At 38.1% G+C, this 19,744-nt stretch overlaps 1 protein-coding gene across 3 annotated transcripts in view; it reads right to left on the bottom strand.

Annotated features, from left to right (window-relative positions):
• Window positions 1–19,744, bottom strand: part of LOC127646716 (cAMP-specific 3',5'-cyclic phosphodiesterase 4B-like) — a 278,575-nt gene that overhangs the window by 19,776 nt on the left and 239,055 nt on the right. The gene's annotated exons all lie outside the window — the stretch shown is intronic.

The following is a 19,744-nucleotide window of genomic DNA, read 5'->3' as shown; positions in this document are numbered from 1 at the left end:
ATTTAGAATCAGAATGAGCTTTATTGCCATATCCACTAACACATACAATTTTTGTCTTGGTGACAGAAGCTTCCAGTGCACAGACAACACAACAAGAATAGAATAAAAAGCGAATAGAAAATATAAGAAATACACAATAAGTCAAACAAAGGGAGTTCAAAACAGACTACAGATCCCATCAAGCCTTGCTCATTTTACACCTATGTGTGAAATTCTGAAGGATCGAACTCTCACCTCCTATTGGATGAAACACACGACAGAACGCGTCCCTCAGTCATTGAGAGTATAATACCCGGAAATTCCTTCTATGCTTTGCTTCCAGCGACAGTATTCGCCATGTCTAGTTGCAGCCCTGCTGCTCCCAGGTGTAGCCTCACTGCCCAAGGAAGTAACGCATGTATCTGAATTTTGGCTATACAATCTCCGTCTTGCTGGACGAGCTGAGATTTGTCAGTGTTCCACCGAGCATGCTTACGGATCTGAAGGAGACCGCTGAGAAATCCGCGTCTCACCCATTTGCCTGCAGAAGCGAAGAAAAGAGAATTCTCTTCCCTCTTCAACCGAGTCAACTTTGCTGATTTCTCCACCAGCCCACCGAGAATCAGCCGCCATACCGCCATCCGACAGAGTGAGGAAACGGCCACCTGTCAGCATCCGAGCTTCGAGGAACCGAATTGTAGTCAAACGACGGACGAACACACATTCTAGCTGAGTCCTCACGCAAATCAAGTAAGAGGTTTACGTCTGGGCAGAGATAGATTATTATAGATTAGGTAGGGTTATTCTTGTGTATCAAGGGAAGTTTATGGATCGCCAAGTCCACTCATTGCTGCTAATACTACTCAAGGTATAACTGTAACTTACTGTTACCACAAATGAGATTTGCTGTGCTGTCGTCTAACCATGTTGGACTGTTCGTGCATTTCCGCCATCACGGGTGAGACCGGCATACTGAGTTATCCATTATGTCCATAAGTTATCATACCAGCGAAGACACATTTTGAACGGGCAGATGCCCGTTAACCAGTCTCTCCGCCCACATTCGCGGCAAAATTCTCTGGCCGGAAACCTCGCATACTCCATGAGAGCAATATCTGCCATTTTGTGCACTCCTCTCCTCACTCACACACACACGCACGCACGCACTCACGTATGCACGCACCTTCCTCTCATGTATTATATGCTTATATGTCACCATATCTAATCATGTTACTGTTTAGTTTGTAGTTGGAAGTCGGAAGTTTATTGACTGCATTATATTGATTATTAATTCATATTACAGCATCAATAAACTTTGTTATACTTTAAAGAGAAGTGTTTTGGTATTTTTCTGCATGCACCTGTGTCAAGGGCTGGCAGGGGATGTCAGTGCTCAGATTGAAGCCTTCACTTTTCTCCTTTTGAATGTCAATGTTCTCCGGACGTCGACTGTACTAAGAGAACAAACCTAAAGTGAGCTATTCTGTCTGGTTATTAGTCCCTGATTCCAGGGTGGTTCCCCGGTGATATTAATCCTTATTGATTATTAATATTCTATTGATTTTGATAATTATCATTGATGATTGTTGAATTGAAGGATCAATAAGCTAATGTTAATTCTAATCAATGTTCTATTGATTATAATAATTAATAATTATCTTTGATCATTTTTAATTATTGCTAATAACCAAACCCGCTCCTGAACGAAGTGCCCAACATATCTATCTACAGTGAGGAAAATAAGTATTTGAACACCCTGCTATTTTGCAAGTTCTCCCACTTAGAAATCATGGAGGGGTCTGAAATTGTCATCGTAGGTGCATGTCCACTGTGAGAGACATAATCTAAAAAAAAAATCCAGAAATCACAATATATGATTTTTTAACTATTTATTTGTATGATACAGCTGCAAATAAGTATTTGAACACCTGAGAAGATCAGTGTTAATATTTGGTACAGTAGCCTTTGTTTGCAATTACAGAGGTCAAATGTTTCCTGTAGTTTTTCACCAGGTTTGCACACACTGCAGGAGGGATTTTGGCCCACTCCTCCACACAGATCTTCTCTAGATCAGTCAGGTTTCTGGGCTGTCGCTGAGAAACACGGAGTTTGAGCTCCCTCCAAAGATTCTCTATTGGGTTTAGGTCTGGAGACTGGCTAGGCCACGCCAGAACCTTGATATGCTTCTTACAGAGCCACTCCTTGGTTATCCTGGCTGTGTGCTTCAGGTCATTGTCATGTTGGAAGACCCAGCCTCGACCCATCTACAATGCTCTAACTGAGGGAAGGAGGTTGTTCCCCAAAATCTCGCAATACATGGCCCCGGTCATCCTCTCCTTAATACAGTGCAGTCAGCCCTGTCCCATGTGCAGAAAAACACCCCCAAAGCATGATGCTACCACCCCCATGCTTCACAGTAGGGATGGTGTTCTTGGGATGGTACTCATCATTCTTCTTCCTCCAAACACGGTTAGTGGAATTATGACCAAAAAGTTCTATTTTTGTCTCATCTGACCACATGACTTTCACCCATGACTCCTCTGGATCATCCAAATGGTCATTGGCAAACTTAAGACGGGCCTTGACATGTGCTGGTTTAAGCAGGGGAACCTTCCGTGCCATGCATGATTTCAAACCATGACGTCTTAGTGTATTACCAACAGTAACCTTGGAAGCGGTGGTCCCAGCTCTTTTCAGGTCATTGACCAGCTCCTCCCGTGTAGTTCTGGGCTGATTTCTCACCTTTCTTAGGATCATTGAGACCCCACGAGGTGAGATCTTGCATGGAGCCCCAGTCCGAGGGAGATTGACAGTCATGTTTAGCTTCTTCCATTTTCTAATGATTGCTCCAACAGTGGACCTTTTTTTCACCAAGCTGCTTCGCAATTTCCCGTAGCCCTTTCCAGCCTTGTGGAGGTGTACAATTTTGTCTCTAGTGTCTTTGGACAGCTCTTTGGTCTTGGCCATGTTAGTAGTTGGATTCTTACTGATTGTATGGGGTGGACAGGTGTCTTTATGCAGCTAACGACCTCAAACAGGTGCATCTAATTTAGGATAATAAATGGAGTGGAGGTGGACATTTTAAAGGCAGACTAACAGGTCTTTGAGGGTCAGAATTCTAGCTGATAGACAGGTGTTCAAATACTTATTTGCAGCTGTATCATACAAATAAATAGTTAAAAAATCATATATTGTGATTTCTGGATTTTTTTTTAGATTATGTCTCTCACAGTGGACATGCACCTACGATGACAATTTCAGACCCCTCCATGATTTCCAAGTGGGAGAACTTGCAAAATAGCAGGGTGTTCAAATACTTATTTTCCTCACTGTATATATGTATATATATATATATATATATATATATATATATATCTATATATATATATATATATATATATATATATCCGTAAGTACAACTACAAATCTGTTATATACAGATAATGCAAGGGAATGTAATGGTAGAAGAGGTAGGATATGTTGGATAAATAAGGATAAAAAAATGTTGTCTTCATTATGTTGTAATCCATGCATCTTGTCGTGGTAATCCCTGTAATTTCTCATCATTTGAGTTTCAGCTTGATTTTCTTCATCAGTAATTAAATTCAAAGTGACTAGGAAAAGTTATAACTGGTTGTAATTTTGGCACAACTTTGATTTTTACTAGGGCTTTCAATTGATAATTTTTTTTTTATTTAATCATTTTCTGAAGTGCCAACCCCTCTACGTTCTGTGGATATTATTATTTCTGGATTGTGCATTGTGCACCATGTGTGTGGTCACACTACTTTTTCTCTGTTTGAATAGGGAGTGCTGCAGATGTAACGATCCTTAGATAAAATTAACTGTTATTTTTCGTTCTTCCAGTCAAAATTTGTGCTGCACAAAATCTATGACAGCTGTAACTAATCAATTCTGGCAAAAGACCATAGTATAAGCAGGATAATCCAAGGCTAGGTGTGCCTTAAATTATTTTAAATGCACTTTGGCTCCACGTCGTGCATTTAAAATCATTTAACGCACACCTAGCCGTGGAGTATCCCTTAAATATTTGTAATACATATAATATAGCACTACCATTACTAGGGTAAGCTGCTATAGAAAATGTATGGATGGATGGAAATATAATAATTCAGATAAAATTACTTTACATTATTGTGACAGACATTACAAAAAGTATCTTTAGAAGTTAATATATTGTTTATTTTCATTTCACTGAACATATACCTTTTGGAATTTAATTTGTCAATCTGTTCGAGGTAGACTTATTATAAGGGCTTTTCTAAGGATGCGTCTATGTACACATTTCAGATGGACGCCTTCAGAGCGTTTCACTTTGGTTGTTTCAAATTATAGACACAGTGTTTTTAGGATGCTGTGTACAGTTACAATTATGTCCCGAGAACCCTGCATTCAGATTTTGCTCTCTTTCCAGCTGGTTTTGAATGCAAAAATGTATCCTCATCTTGTGCTGTCTGCTTGTGTTGTCAGTATAGAGTGTTTTTTTGCCTGTACATCTGCACACTGCCTGTCCAGCAGGAGTTGCACATTCTACCACCTGCTGATTGGGACTTGCAGAAACATGAAGCTGGAACTTTAAGCTTCAATTGTTCCGAAGGTAGGTCATATTTCTTAATACATTCCAGAGGTATGATTAATTGCATAAATTTTTTAAACACTTTAAAATATATATATAATTAATTGCACTGAAATATAGCAATAAATCATCAGCCCTTCATTTTAACAAAACAAATTAAAGTCATATACAGATTAATATTTAAGACCTTTTTTACGATCAATCCCCACTTTCACTTTCTTAGTTTCAATTTACATTCTTCGTGCATACTGCCACCTACTAGGCAGGGAGAAAAATGTATAATAACCCACACCTATCAAATTGCTTCGGAAGATATGGACTTAACCACTGGAGTTGTATTGATTTCTTTTATGCTGCCTTTATATGCTTTTTGGAGCTTCAGAATTAATTCAGTTGCATTGTAAGGACCTACAGAGTACAGATATTCTTCTAAAATGTTGAATTTGTGTTCAGCAGAAGTAAGTAATTCATACATATCTGGAATGGCATGGGGGTGAGTAAAAGATGAGAGAATTTGTGGGCGAACTTTCCCTTTAAGTATTTAATTCTGTGGTTTGATTTTCTACAATAACTCAGAAGGACACTTTCACATTTACACACACACCCACACACAAATTAAAATGATAAACCCTCCCAAGTTTTACATCTCACGGCCTTTTCGCTTGAATTAATGTCATAATGCTCGTAAACGAGCCTGCAACATTCCATGCGTACCACAGAAATGCACCAAACATAGGCATGAGCTCTGTGTGTGGGTCCGGTTGAAGCGTGTTTACAGTAGAAGGGAGTTTGGTAAATTGGTGCCCTGGTTTTGGGACACAGACAAGCCCTTGTGTGGTTTTGACTTTGCTGTGGTGGGTCTCCTAGTTGCAGAACAACACAGCAGCAGAACTTTAGCAGGGCCCTGTCGAATGACGGCACTTCTCTCTAATCCCCACATTCAAAGCCACACATACATATTTGCTCTCTGAAATCCAGGAGAAAAGAGCTCTTTAACCTGGGCAATTCTTTCTCCCTCTTTTTTTGAGTCTGTGAAGTGGTACTTGAAAACTATAATGCTAAGGGTCAGATACGAAAAGCTGGAAAGTAAAGTTTGATAGAAACTTATTTCACACGATTTTATTTCTACAAAAAATGTTTTATTAGTATGTTAAAAAAGGTTGAAAATGCAAGTTGTAACTTTGATTTTACTTTGATTTTAACTTTTTAAGGTAGCAATTAAACAAATTACATTTGAGTGGGTTGAGTTTTTTTTTTTGTGTGAAAATGAATAGTTTTTGCCATGGTGTACTCCTTAATATTCATCACAAAATATTATTGCTGTTATATTATTTTATTATTATTTCAAATCTCTTTCCCCTTTTGATTTCCTCTCATTTATATCCATACACACAATTACACTAAAAAAACTAAAAAAAGGTGCCATGTAAGTCTTTGCTCTGATATCCATTATCAAGGCAAGGTATGTGTTAAAAGGGCAGATGAGGTGTCTGACCACATGTGCGCAAGAATGGTTTTTCTGTTCCCCTCCTTCGAGAAATAAACACACAGACTCACATGCACTGATGGACCTGGCGGATCTGCAAAACAGAGGCAATAGTCCAGGAAAAATGCTGAAATGTGGTCATATTGCATTTGCTCCCATACCATGAGGTCATCCAATTACAGACAAAAGGGTTCTCATGTAACAAGCTGCCGTTACACATTTACATTTATGCATTTGGCAGACGCTTTTATCCAAAGCGACTTACTTATTACAGGGACAATTCCCCCTGAGCAACCTGGAGTTAAGTGCCTTGCTCAAGGACACAATGGTGGTGGCTGTGGGATTTTATCAGGCAAAACAACATACAGCAGAAAGCGAAGAATCTAAATAAAAAACAAATATGTTTGTTATAATTGTGCATTAACTGAGTAGTTACATTTACTTTATTAAATTAATAACAATAGGGACCTATTTGCGCTTTTTAAAGGTGCACTAAGTAATGTACTGTTTATGTTTTACTGGCAGATATAGTGTTGGACTTTACCAACTCCTATCAGATCTTTTTACTCCTACTGTCTGATAATAGAGTGGTTACCAAGATAATGTGAGTAGTATACGGCATGTCATCTCAACACTGAAGCCAACATGAAGGGACAATCTAAAATTCTGTGACTGTGGGAATATTTTTTCAAAATTATAGTATATAGTTCATTACATGTATCATATGGAGCACAAAACAAAATAATAAATAAATACATAAATAAATGTAATAATAAGAAAATAAAGGAATAAATGTCTTGATAAAACAAATTTAATTAGTTTTTAATGAAAGTTATTCCTGAATTTATTTTTGTATGACTTTTTTCCTTTATTATTTTCTCTTTTTATCCTTTTAAAACTTTTTTTTATTGTTTCATTTGTTTTGTTTTTATTATTATTTATTTATGCATTCATTTCTTTTTATATTTATTTATTCCCACGTGTATTTATTTTTGTATTTATTCTTACATTTCTGTCTCTTGTATGATAATTATGTGGGCGGGTCCTGCTTACCATTGGCTTATCATAGATTGAAGCGTGTGCTCGATTACTCTTGACTTGTTTTGATGTGACGTTAGGTCATGGCAATATTGTGTAAACTATAGCTATTTGTGGGGCTAAAAACATAAGAGCTTAAGTCAATCCAAGATTTATTGGTTATACTACAATCACAAAATAAATGGGGAGCTGTTTCTTCAACAAAACCACAAACTGATCAAGTTAAATGATATGATTTAACCTTATGCTTTTCTTTTTTTTCTGTGTATATAACTTCATATTTTGCTGTCCGCAAATCCATAATATTGTTTTCTGTTGTTATGATTGTTCATTGTAAAAGATACAACCATGCTTCATTTCCCTGATCGTTTATGTATGTATATATAAGTTCTGCAATAAAAAAAAATTCTATAGCTGACACTTCACATATATCTAGAGAGTTGCGCAACTTGCGAATGAAGTCGATATCCACGCATCAAATGACTGTGTTTCATTTAGAGTAGTGGTGCTTACTGATGGTTTAGGAGAGCTGTAGGCCGGTATGAATGTCGAAGCACATCCTGGATTGTTAGACTCTCTGCAAAACGTTCCCCTGCATATTCAAAATCTGTGTGAGTCAGAGGGTGCTAAGGTGGGTCCATCTGCTTCCGATAAGTACTATTGAGCTCTTAACCAATAATGCACAGGAGCTACGTAAGGACCGCCTCTCTCATTTCCATGTTGCACACAGAAAAGTAAAAATAAATACATGTATAAATAAATAAATATATATGGGAATATATATATATATGGAAATAAATATATGTGGGAATAAATAAATAAAAAAAAAATGCAAAATAAATGAATAAATAATTAAAAGTTAAAAAGAATAAAAATAAAGTTAAAAATAAATATAGAAAATAATAAAGTCATACAATAATAAATTCAGGAATTTATATATATATATATATATAACTAATTATATTTGTTTTATCAAGACATTTATTCCTTTATTTATTTTTTTATGATTCAGTTTATTTATTTATTATTTATGCAGGTTTGGGCCTCCATAGTATCATGGCAGTTTTAAGGTGAAATTTCCACTGAGTGGCACTTAAAGCAAGTTAAATTGCCACCTAAACAGGTGAGGTTTTTAGGGTTTATGCTTTATCATTCTATGGAAACCTAACTATCTCCATACCCTAAACTTTAGACCTAAACCTAACCGACAATGTCCTAAAAAAGAAACGTGACATGAAAAACAATTTAGGTTTTTGAGGTTCAAGTCGTTACTTGTGAAGGTACAGTATAGTAATGTTCTAGTAATATTTACTGCATATCCAGATTGGGTTTTTCTATCTATATCTAGACATATACTGTATATGACTAGAGTCTCAATCTAAGAGTATGTTGGTGTACATCATTTTAAACATTTCTTTTGATGTAAATCTTTTTTAATGTTGGGGAAATTACATCTTAAATTTCATTTTCAATAAGATATTTCAAGTCATAGCATACACATACTTGTTTTTGAGTGAACTTTACTAGAACACTTACGACACAAGCGTAGATGTGTTTTTATCAGAAAAGGCATCAGCATACCAAGTATTTGTTTTTTTGTGGTCACAGAGTATACGCGAGTCATTTAAGGTTATTTCAGATCACAAGAGGCCTTATAGTTGTGTGAGGGTGTTAATGTCATGGCAATGTATGTGTGAGGTGTCAACGTGTCGGATGTGGTGTGTGGTAACAGTTGTGTGGCTGTTCTTCCTGATGCGTAGAAGAATCATTGTGTGCTTGTGTGTTAGCGTTTATGTGAATGTTTTTATGTTTTATGTCATTTTTCCTCTCTCTCTCTCTCTCTCTCTCTCTCTCTCTCTCTCTCTCTCTCTCTCTCTCTCACTCTTTGTCTCTCTCATTCTTTATTTATGCCCCTACTGAATTCATTTTTAATTTCCAACATTTAGCCAAGATGTGGTATGAATACTGATGTAAGCTCAAATCTCAATGGACTAGGAAAACACCTTCCTCTGGTTCTGATTTATAGGGGAGAGAGAGAGAGAGAGAGAGAGAGAGAGAGAGAGAGAGAGAAAGAGAGAGAGAGAGAGAAGAAAGAAAGAGCTGGGGAAATTCTGGAAGAGCTTGTTTATGAATTCCCAAAGGACATTGTGAAACAGCGTAACAGATGAGTTTCTTGCTGTATGCACAGAACATTTGATGGCTTGCTTGAATTGAGGGGAAATATGGATGGATCAATTAAATATAATTTCAGATTAAAAACAATTGCATGCACTTGTCACAGCAGGCCTTCTGTGAAGAGGTGTTTGGTGGAAACAAAAGAAACCTTTGAAACCAGTTTATTACCAGTAGACATACAGTAAAAGGAAGATTTACCACTTTTAAAAGTAAAGCTTAAGTAAGTTAAGTTTAATTTATATAATATATATATATATATATATATATATATATATATATATATATATATATATATATATATATATATATATACACTCACCTAAAGGATTATTAGGAACACCTGTTCAATTTCTCATTAATGCAATTATCTAATCAACCAATCACATGGCAGTTGCTTCAATGCATTTAGGGGTGTGGTCCTGGTCAAGACAATCTCCTGAACTCCAAACTGAATGTCAGAATGGGAAAGAAAGATGATTTAAGCAATTTTGAACGTGGCATGGTTGTTGGTGCCAGATGGGCCGGTCTGAGTATTTCACAATCTGCTCAGTTACTGGGATTTTTATGCACAACCATTTCTAGGGTTTACAAAGAATGGTGTGAAAAGGGAAAAACATCCAGTATGCGGCAGTCCTGTGGGCGAAAATGCCTTGTTGATACTAGAGGTCAGAGGAGAATGGGCCGACTGATTCAAGCTGATAGAAGAGCAACTTTGCCTGAAATAACCACTCGTTACAACCGAGGTATGCAGCAAAGCATTTGTGAAGACACAACACGCACAACCTTGAGGCGGTTGGGCTACAACAGCAGAAAACCCCACCGGGTACCACTGATCTCCACTACAAATAGGAAAAAGAGGCTACAATTTGCAAGAGCTCACCAAAATTGGACAGTTGAAGACTGGAAAAGTGTTGCCTGGTCTGATGAGTCTCGATTTCTGTTGAGACATTCAGATGGTAGAGTCAGAATTTGGCGTAAACAGAATGAGAACATGGATCCATCATGCCTTGTTACCACTGTGCAGGCTGGTGGTCAAGTCAAGTCAAGTCAAGTCAAGTGGTTTTTTATTGTCGTTTCAACCATATACAGTTAGTACAGTACACAGCAAAATGAGACAACTTTCCTCCAGGACCATGATGCTACATAAAAACAACAAAGGACCAACACAGGACCACATGAGACTACACAACGAAATAAAATACCTATATAAACTACCTATATATACCTATATAAAGTGCATGTGCAAACATGTGCAAAAAGTACGGGACAGTACAACAAATTTCTGACAATGAACAGGACAATAGACACAGTGCAGCGCCGACCAGTACACAGTAGTGCAAAAAGATTACAGTTTCTAAAAATGTAAACATAACATACTATGAGATAGTGTTCTATGCACATAGCCGTTAGGTGGTGGTGTAATGGTGTGGGGGATATTTTCTTGGCACACTTTAGGCCCCTTAGTGCCAATTGGGCATCGTTTAAATGCCACGGCCTACCTGAGCATTGTTTCTGACCATGTCCATCCCTTTATGGCCACCATGTACCCATCCTCTGATGGCTACTTCCAGCAGGATAATGCACCATGTCACAAAGCTCGAATCATTTCAAATTGGTTTCTTGAACATGACAATGAGTTCACTGTACTAAAATGGCCCCCACAGTCACCAGATCTCAACCCAATAGAGCATCTTTGGGATGTGGTGGAACAGGAGCTTCGTGCCCTGGATGTGCATCCCACAAATCTCCATCAACTGCAAGATGCTATCCTATCAATATGGGCCAACATTTCTAAAGAATGCTTTCAGCACCTTGTTGAATCAATGCCACGTAGAATTAAGGCAGTTCTGAAGGCGAAAGGGGGTCAAACACAGTATTAGTATGGTGTTCCTAATAATCCTTTAGGTGAGTGTGTATATATATATATAGCATCAACGTGGGTGGGATTATAGGCTGATCGCCATATTTGTGCCACCACTACTGCCATGACATCATCTTAAACATGACACAAACTGACCAAAACAGTAACACAACCACTATCTGTTAGCTACTAGCTCATTGTGCTGCATCAAGCAGTTGTTGCATGGTGATTTATTTACACAAGTGTAACAGTAAAATTGGCCTGGTTGTTTTAGAAGCAAGCTTCCAGTAGCTGGTCAACTAAATAAAGTGAAGCTTTCAAGCAGAGTATAGAGTTAATGTAACAAATCTCATTGCTCGCCGGTTTTCTTCCACTTTTCCTTGATGGTTCTGTAGTTACTTTTACGTTTTTTTTAACTTTTCCCTACACTGTTGGTATGTCCGGTGGTAGCCGTGTTCGGCCAACAGCTGAGAAACTTCTTGAGAGACTTTATCGTTTCGCTCATCGCTAACGAGTGGACCGTCTGCACCTCGTTTATTGACCACGGTGTGGTTTTGCGCACAGCCATTTCTTTTTTTACAATTCGAAATTCACGTGAACAAATGATACTGTTATCGCTGTTACTAACTTTAAAACTATCAGGTTGATGTCGCGTGTCGGAAATCCAGTGACTCAGGTAGTGACGATTCTCCCTGAACAATCAGTGATCTGCAGGATTTTGACGTCACATTTAGTATCGGCTCGGCTCGCTTGGAACCTCAACCGAGGTGATACTAAAAAAAGTATCAGGTACCAGTTACTATCCACAGTGGAAAACCCCAAAAAAGCGAATTAATGACTGTGCTGTCCAATGTGCTGTCTGTCTGCACTGGTCTCAGAACATATTTAAAGCAGCATATCAAACGAAACTAGAGTTGCTACTCTTTACAGTTTAAAAGGTTTCAGTGAAAATTTTTAATAGGTTTCTAAACAGAGGCAAATTTGTTGGTGCTGCGCTCATAGAAGCAGTTCATGGAAATTGACACAATGGTGTTCATGTGAATCTCTGCGTCAGAAGTTTAACCCTTAAATGACGCCATAGAATGTCCAGACAGTATTGAATGGGTGAATTAAAATTTTGCGTTGCTTATAGCAAATCGAAAATAGCAAGTCCTTGCATGAGGCTGCGTGGTCACTCGAGGCTATAGTAGTTTTAATCTAAATTTAATAATGTTTAATTTATAAGTAATTTTCTTTATTGGTCCCACTTAATTTATTTTATTTAACATTAGTATATGCCAGATGAACAAAGGTATGGACAGTGAAACTGGTGCATTGTCAATTTGATAGCAACTGCTAGATCAAAGCAGCACACAAACAATTATCATTTGAATATGAAAGTCCATCCTCAACCTAAGCACAAGTTCCAATCTTCACCAAAATGGTAACCCCCAAAACTCCGACCTAACAGACACTCTTTTTTAAATACCAATATAACAGAATATTAAACATTAACAAATCTCCTCCTTTGCTCATTTTGCTCAAAAATGCAAAACAGCACTTAATTTCAACATCTGTTCACCCCATCCAGTCCCATGCAAAGCATGATGAGAAATGGAAATCCCCTGTCCAGTTTCATCAATGTTACAAAAATTATTTATGTAGTCTCAACTCAAATGGATTAAATAAACTTAAATGTTACAAATTTAATTGGATAGAGTGCATTGAAATCAAGTTTTTGAATTTTTTGAATTTCTTTTCTAGAACTGTGTAGCTTTATTCATTTTAATTAAGTAAATTGAACAACCTGCAAAAATAATTTTTTGAGTAGTTCCTGCAAGAACTCTAAAGAACTCGGTAACACTTTATTTTACAGTGTCCTTGTTACACTTATTACATTTATTAACTATAGTAATAACAGTTAATTATGCATAATTACAAGCAACTAACCCTAAACCTATAGTAAGTACATGTTGTTAATTATTAATAATCAGTAATAACTTGTGTAATTACAAGGACACAGTAAAATAAAGTTTAAACAAATACTCTTACAATGTCAATATTTCCTTCAGTAACCCCATAATTAGGAAAAGGCTTGAAGGCATTTGAAATATATCTTCAAGTTCCTTGAGTACTTTAGTTGTATATTTGAGGCTTCTTTAAAGGGTGTCTGGAGGATCTCAAGACTGTGGGATGAAAGGAACCCCAAATGGTTCCTTGAATATATTTTAATATTAACGTTGTAAGGAACAGCAAAAACATTTAAATAAATAAATAAAAAAATATGAAAGAACCTTAATTTTTAACACAGTTATTACTGATGCAACAACCTCTCTGAACAGTTGTTACACACTTTCAGTTTTTTTTAATGAAACAGTGGAGTATCGTAAAACTATGTGTTATAAATTTTTTGGTTTTGTCTCAACGTGGTGATTTCTGACAAGCAAGAAACTGGTTCAATGAAATGTTTTGGACATTTAGTAGGCAGAAGCCAGTGTTTATTCTTTGAGGACTTCAATGACAGACACATTGAATAAACTAATAGTGCTAAAAAAGCCAGTAGTCAGATGACCACATGAATGGGAGTCATTCGCAGAACTCTCCCTCTTGTTGAATTGGGAGCAAGATAGACCACACAAAAGCAAGACTTTGAAGCTGTATTTTCAAAGGAGAAAATGGCATGGATGACCTATGAGCACTGAGCTAGTGAGGGCCAAGTTTCTTTCACTCAAAATGAGGAAAATAATATGTTATCAAGATGATTCACTATCTTAATATTTCACAGTTATGTTTCAGTATTGCAATATTTCAGTATTAAAACGTAAACATTTTTGCTATTAAAGTATTTGAAACACATGGCCCTATCGTGTGTGGGTGTAAGAGAGACAGAGACCAGGCCAGACCCCCCTCCACCCCCACACAAACACCCCATTAAATGCCTGTCTAATGATTAACAGTCGCCTTGGTCCTTCTTTCTCCATTGGTCCCCTTAAAAAGCTACCCGTCCCCCTCTAAAGAACTATTCCATACAATATTCCACACTCATTTATGACAGAAGGCTTCAGAAACAAGAAGTGAAACTAGGTTAAAAACTGCCAAGAATAAAATTATAGGATATGGCATGGCACGCAAGCCTGAAACTCCCTACCAATCGTGATCCAAACACTTCCCGCATTTTGAAACGATTTGTCCCATTCCAACCTCATTACCATCTGAACCGATTTCTTCAACTCTCCACTGCTGCACACATTTGGTACCTCCAGGCAAACATAATCACAATTGCCCAAGTAATGTTTCATAGTTATACTTAAAATCAGAACGAGACAAACAAATGTTTCAGTTCTCACTGCAGGTAGTTTTAGGACTAAGATAAACAACAGGCTCCAGTTTGGAGTTTTAGCAACATGTTTTGTCTTCTCTGCAATCCAGACAGTGGCCTTCGGAAATTTCCAGAATACATGCAGTGAAGTTCAGAATTGATGAGCAGCATTACACAGGTCAATATTCAGTTCAGTGAGGGGATCTGGGGTAACTGACCACACAACATACAAACATGTATTCATAGTGTACTGGGTGGCTAAAGTGAACAGGGAAGGCTTTGTCCTTTAACCTGGCTTGAACCCTGCCACCAAAAAGCAGAGTATTGACAGACCTCAATAGGGCTGTTGTCAGTACCTCCTCTATGACCCATTCCAACCCCATTACCATAGGCTGGGAAGCCAGCATAACCCAATTAGCTGTAACTTTTGTCAGGTTTGGGTTTTCTTTCATTCTTTAACTCCTGCCGTTACTGGCACAGCCAGTGGAGATTCCAGAGGAAATCTGGGGTCAGCAGCATAGGATGAGCATAGGATGTACAATGTGTGTTTTCGATTCCTTTTTGGGAGACCACAGCAAAAATGTCTAATGTGTGGATGTCTAATGGATATCATCTGGTTTTATTCAATCACTTTTGAGTATAGCTAGATAGCATCACTATGTAATTTAAAGACCCCATGAAATTGTTCAGTGAGGCATATCGAATGGCTTGCCCCTTTTTAACCAATAGGCTTTGATAAATGTACAGCCATGAACCATGATTTTCTACCCACATTAACTAAACTAAATCTTTCAAACATTTGACATGATTAAAATACAGATCACACCAGTTTGATCACATGCCTCTGAGCTCAGCCTAGTGTATTCTCACTGGTTTGATCGAACGTTTACCAACAATCATACCACGATCCAAATCACGGAGATCATATTTTTCCCCATTCTGCTGGTTGATGTGAACATTAACTGAAGCTACTGACCCGTATCCGCATGAATTTATGCACTGCACTGCTACCACACAGTTGGCTGATAAGATAATCGAATGGATGATTGTTGGTGTCAGACGAACTGGTTTGAGAATTTCTGTACCTGTGATCTCCTGTGATTTTCACATTAAACAGTCTCTAGAATTGACTTAGAATGGTGTCAAAAACAAAAACATAAAACATCCAGTGAGTGGTAGTTCTGCAGATGGAAACGCCTTGTTGATGAGAGGGGTCAACAGAGAATAGCCAGACTGGTTCGAACTGACAAAGTCTACGGTAACTCAGATAACGGCTCTGAATAATTGTGCTGAGAAGAATAGCATCTCAGAATGCTATTCTGAGATGTTGGTTGGTGCTGTTTTGTCTGCACGAGGGGGATAAGGCAAGTAGCTTTAATATTGTGGCTGATCGGTGTAATTCTTCTGTATAGTAAAATGTTATATTCAATGTAGTAGAAGTAGTAGTAATAATAATGATAGTAATAATATTTGACAATGAAAGTTGGTGTACGGATGTAACAACATTGAAGATGTGCTGACCTAATTTAGAGGCGCTCTTCATCAACTGTAAACTTTCTACATACTTACTGAGTTTTCCTAATTTATTCTGGTGAGTGTTTATATCCTGAAACAAGCATGCGTGAACACAGTGATGCAACAGCTGACTGATCGCATCACAGACACTGAGCAACACCCGGACTCACATATTATTATTCTGGGAGATTTTAATAAAGCTAACCTCACCCATGAACTGCCAAAATACAAACAACACATCACATGCCACACCAGAGAAAGAAACATATTGGACCACTGCTATACCACTGTCAAGGATGCATATAGCTCTGTCCCACATGCAGATTTAGGAATCTCTGATCACTGTCTGGTTCATCTTCCCATGACATACAAGCAGAAACTAAAATCAGCAAAGCCTGAAGTAAGGACTGTAAAGGATGGACCAATGAAGCAGAGCTGTAACTACAGGCCTGCTTTTACTTCACTGATTGGAGTGCTTTTGAGACTGCAGTAACAGACCTGGATGAGCTCACAGATACTGTGATATCATATATCAGTTTCTGTGAGGATATGTGCATCCCTACTCAGACATTTTTGTCATTCAGTAACAATAAACCATGGTTTGCAGGAAAACTCAGACAGCTTCTTCATACCAAGAGGATGCTTACAGAAGCCAGGAACACACTTACTAATGAAATCAGAGTGGCTAAAAGAAGCTACTCTGAAAAGATGAAATCAGTTTTCAGCCAACGATTCTGCATATGTGTGGAAAGGGTTAAAACGCATTAAAAAACTTAAAAAAGACACCTCCCCTTCGACTAGTCTGTAAAATAAACTGAATTTGTTTTACTGCAGGTGTGAAAAGCCCAGTCTCACACCCCTCCTGATCTTCACTTCACACACACGGTAACACCTCCTTGAACTCCCTTCATCCCCCAGGATGTATACCGGGACTCTCAGAAACAAAACACTAGGAAAGCTTCAGGCCCAGACAGTGTTTCACCTACCTGTCTGAAAGTCTGAACTGACCAACTGGCCCCCATCTTCACACAGATCTTCAATAGATCACTGGAGCTGTGTGAAGTTCCCTGCTGCTTCAAACGCTCCATCATCATTCCGGTTCCCAAAATCACAGGACTTAATGACTACAGACCTGTCACTCTCACGTCTGTGGTCATGAAGTCATTTGAGAGACTGGTTTTGGCCTACCTGAAGGACATCACTGGACCCCTGCTGGGCCCCCTTCAGTTTGCTTACCGAGCAAACAGGTCTGTGGATGATGCTGTCAATATGGGACTGCATTAAATCCTGCAACATCTCGACAGACCTGTGACTTATGCAAGGATCCTATTTGTGGACTTCTGATAGATTGGCTGCTGCTAGTGAGACTGGGGAAACTCAGGGATACATTCTCTCTCCATTGCTCTTCTTCCTGTACACAAATGATTGCACTGCAAAAGACCGTATTGTCAAGCTCCTGAAGTTCGTAGACAACACCACGGTCATCGGCCCTATCCGCAATGGTGTCAAGTCTGCATACAGATGGGAGGTTAATCAGCTGGCTGTCTAGTGCTTTCACAATATCCTTGAGCTGAACATGCTCAAAACAGTGGAGATAATAGTGGACTTCAGGAGAAGTTCACCATCCTGAACAGCACTGTGTCAGCAGTTGAGTCATTCAGGTTCCTGGGCTCTACCATCTCTCAGGACATGACATGGGAAACCCACATAGACTCTATTGTGAAGAAGGCTCAGCAGAGGTTGTACTTCCTTCGTCAGCAGATGAAGTTCAACCTGCACAGGAGCTGCTGAGACACTTCTATTCAGCCGTCATTGAGTCTGCCCTGTGTACATCTATAACTGTTGTTCTCTGGGTGGCGCAGAAGAGCCAGGACATCCAGGCACAAGAACAGTTTTTACTCTCAAGCCATTTTCCTCATGAACAAATAACTGCCTCAGGACTCCCCCATAGTGCAATAATGTAAATACAATCTCATGTACAAATGTGAATTCACATATTTAATTAAATAACTGTACATACCCCCTACCTTGCACATACATTACCACATGCACATGTACATATGCCGTTCTGTTATATGTCCTATTATTTGTATGTCTGTTTATACTCTTATCTTGTTTTTTATTCTGTGCCTCACTGTAATGTTCTGTGTGCACTTGTTTCTCCTATCAAAAAAAATAAATCCTTGTGTACCTTAGAACACTTGGCAATAAAGTTAATTCTGATATCAATAATAATGACATTATATTTAAGCAATATCTCAAGCAAGAGTTTCATAGTTGCTTTCATCAATACTATGATGCTATACTGTGCAGTGCTGTATTTGACCAAAAAAATAACAATGATAATAATAATAATAATAATATTGATAATAATTTATTTTTAAAAACAACTTAATTTTGGGTTTTGGATTGTGCTATGAGGATCAGTATAGACGCTCTTCCTTTAATAAAAAAATAATGCAGTGGTATATAGAAAATTATAGTAATTGTTCTGTATTTAATTAATTACAATTCTATGAATTAATTTGATTACCGTAATTTCCGGACTATTGAGCGCACCTGAATATAAGCCGCACCCACTGATTTTTAAATAAAATATTATTTTAAACATAAATAAGCCGCACCTGTCTATAAGCCGCAGGTGCCTACCGGTACATTGAAACAAATGAACTTTACTCAGGCTTTAACGAAACACGGTGTGGCAGCGGGGGCGTAGTCAAGCGCCCGTCCGGGAGAGAAAAGCGGTAAGGGCGCTTACACCTGAGCTAAATTATGTCTAACACCGGTGTCTAATTTCAGTAAGCATGGGGAGTGCGGCATAAAAAGGCAGCAGCCACAGAGCTGAGAGAGTGACACACGTCAGTCTAGTGTTGGCGCATAGAAGAATTGAGAAACTTTATAAAATTGATTGTAAACATTGCTGTGGCCATTAAAAGCCTTACCTGGAACGTCAAGCGCCCTGCTGAAAACTAGTTTTCCCAAGAAGGACACGTGAAGCAGGGCACTTGAAATTAGACACCGGTGTTAGACATAATTTAGCGCAGGTGTAAGCGCCCTTACAGCTTTTCTCTCCCCGCTGCCACACACGGCTTGTAATAAAACATTTACAGTAAATAGTAGCCTACCAAGAAAGTCATGGGTCACTATCTTCCTCGTCCTGTGCACTGAAACCACTGAAGTCATCTCCTTCGGTGTCGGAGTTGAATAGCCTCAGATTTAGTTGTCTTTTTGCACTGAGTCAATTCCTCACGCTGCTGTTTCCAACATCTTATCATCGACTCATTAAGACCAAGCTCCCGTGCAGCAGCCAGATCAATCGCCTTCAACTTGAAAGCAGCATCATATGCGTTTCTCCATGTCTTTGCCATGGTGAGGGTGACAAAATTACTACCGTAATCAGAATGATGGGAAGTTTGAGCTTCGATTTAATCTAAACAGTAAACAAAAAAAGTTGTTTTGACCTTAACCCGTACGGCAATTTCATTGGTCTAATGAAAGCTTCACGCCGCCAAAAAACTGAGCACGTCACAGAATATTTTTTTTATTAATTTTTTTTATAAAATTTGAAAGCGGGAAAAATCCATATATTAGCCGCGTCATTGTATAAGCCGCGAGGTTCAAAGCGTGGGAAAAAAGTTGCGGCTTATAGTCCGGAAATTACGGTAGACACATTTCTAATGATAAATTCTAACTAAACTGTAAAAACCTAGAATTCAGAGAAAATAAAAAGGAAAACATGGAATTTGGGACAAAATAAAATTGAATTTGGAAAAAATATATATATTAAAAGCTAAC

This window comes from Xyrauchen texanus, chromosome 7 (assembly GCF_025860055.1).
Source record: "Xyrauchen texanus isolate HMW12.3.18 chromosome 7, RBS_HiC_50CHRs, whole genome shotgun sequence".
NCBI classification, from domain to species: domain Eukaryota; kingdom Metazoa; phylum Chordata; class Actinopteri; order Cypriniformes; family Catostomidae; genus Xyrauchen; species Xyrauchen texanus.
The sequence above is the reverse complement of the archived record's forward strand: the minus strand, read 5'-3'. Positions and strand labels throughout refer to the sequence as shown.